This window comes from Phoxinus phoxinus, assembly GCF_949152265.1.
Source record: "Phoxinus phoxinus genome assembly, chromosome: 9".
Lineage (NCBI taxonomy): Eukaryota > Metazoa > Chordata > Actinopteri > Cypriniformes > Leuciscidae > Phoxinus > Phoxinus phoxinus.
Window position 1 is genome coordinate 24,660,410 of NC_136884.1, and position 1,639 is coordinate 24,662,048.

The following is a 1,639-nucleotide window of genomic DNA, read 5'->3' on the forward strand; positions in this document are numbered from 1 at the left end:
AACACTAGTTTCGATTCGTCACTAGAGCCAACTCCTAAGCCCTCCTTCACCAAATGGCCTTCTGACATCTAGGTCAGAGGTCCTCGTTCGTCTGTTCTCTGGAGTGTCTCTCCCTTCTGCCTTCCCAGGTACATAAACAGAATCTTCTCACACTAACAAGTGAGAGTCACACATGTGACATTCTTTGAATCATCTATATTTTACTAAAGATCAGTGAATATCATAAAACCGCCACTACACGTGTTTTTTACAAATACTTATTTTGAACAAATACTTTAAAAAATATTTGTATTCGGGAACAAGAAAAACTTTATATCAAAAAGCTGCGTTTCCTCATGAGACCGCAGTGCACGACGCCCGGATGATTGATTGACGGACACAGGCTGCTCCACACAGCAACAGAGAGCGCTCGGCTGAGCGAAAAAACACTTAAAGCTGCAGTCCGTCGTTTTTCCTCTTTGTCGCCATCTCTGTTAGAAATCTGCAATTGCAGTTATTCGCGGAATTATTAACTGTGCGTGGGTAGTAAATCGGCATGAAACAGCGCGGATGAACACTATGTATTGAGGGGAACCTGTCGCGTCGCTGTGGCGTCGCTGTGGATACTGTACTGTCATCAGCAATCTCAGAGTATACTTTTTGAAAGGGTCAACATTAGAATTTTCATCGGAAAATGTCATCTGAACAAGTAAGTAACATTCACGTTTGTTCTGACCAAATTCGGGGGGTGGGGGGAAGCATTGTAGTAGCTATATCATGCTGATTAAATCTAACGATTGCTTATATCACGTCAAAACGTGAAAAATATATTTTTTTCTGTAGCCACTCTGAAGTCCGAAGTCTTTGGGTTTTACAACTGGTGAATCTCCAGTTGTCACTGGTGATTGTCGCTTTAAAAAGTGCTAAGCTAAATCTCCACCATCATCCACACACGCTAGCCGGGGACTCCTTCTCTATGTGTACAGAAGTGACGTAATGACGCAAAGACATGCTCGAAATTCCCGCGGAAATCCACCAGTACCACTGGAATTAAAATCATTATTACAAGCTTACCGTTTTGAATCGAGGTAAGGCAAGCAGATCGTTTTGAACACTGGCTGGTTAAGTTTTTTTTCAAAAATGTCTTTTTTTATATTTTTAAACCCAAAAAAGTGCCGGACTGCAGCTTTAACTGCATTACTATTTTTGTTGAATAGATGTTTGTACCTTAACTGGGTTCCTGAGGCAGTTTATAGCTTTCGAGAAGCGGAGTTTGATCGGGAGATTATTCCATTACGCGGCATTATTGACGCCTGCAGTCGGGTGCTCTCATGCTCGCTCTGTTTACGTAACGTCAGCTGTTTAGCGCGGTAATTTAGACAATAGGCTGTTGACAGAGTAACGTTAACATTCGGTTAAAAAGTTTAAAAATGCATGTGTAGTTGTGTCGAATCGTATGCACGTGTGGGAGTTATATGGTACGTTTAAGTTACTCTGTCTTTTGCAGACAGCAAGATGTAGGCTGTAGGCTTCATAATGTTCACAATGGTATTTTATTAGTTGTTGGTTTAACCATGGATGAGGTAATGGCTGTTATGTTATTTTCTTTTCAATGACATTCCTTGTTTCATTGCTGGATTTATGGAAAAAACATCAACCA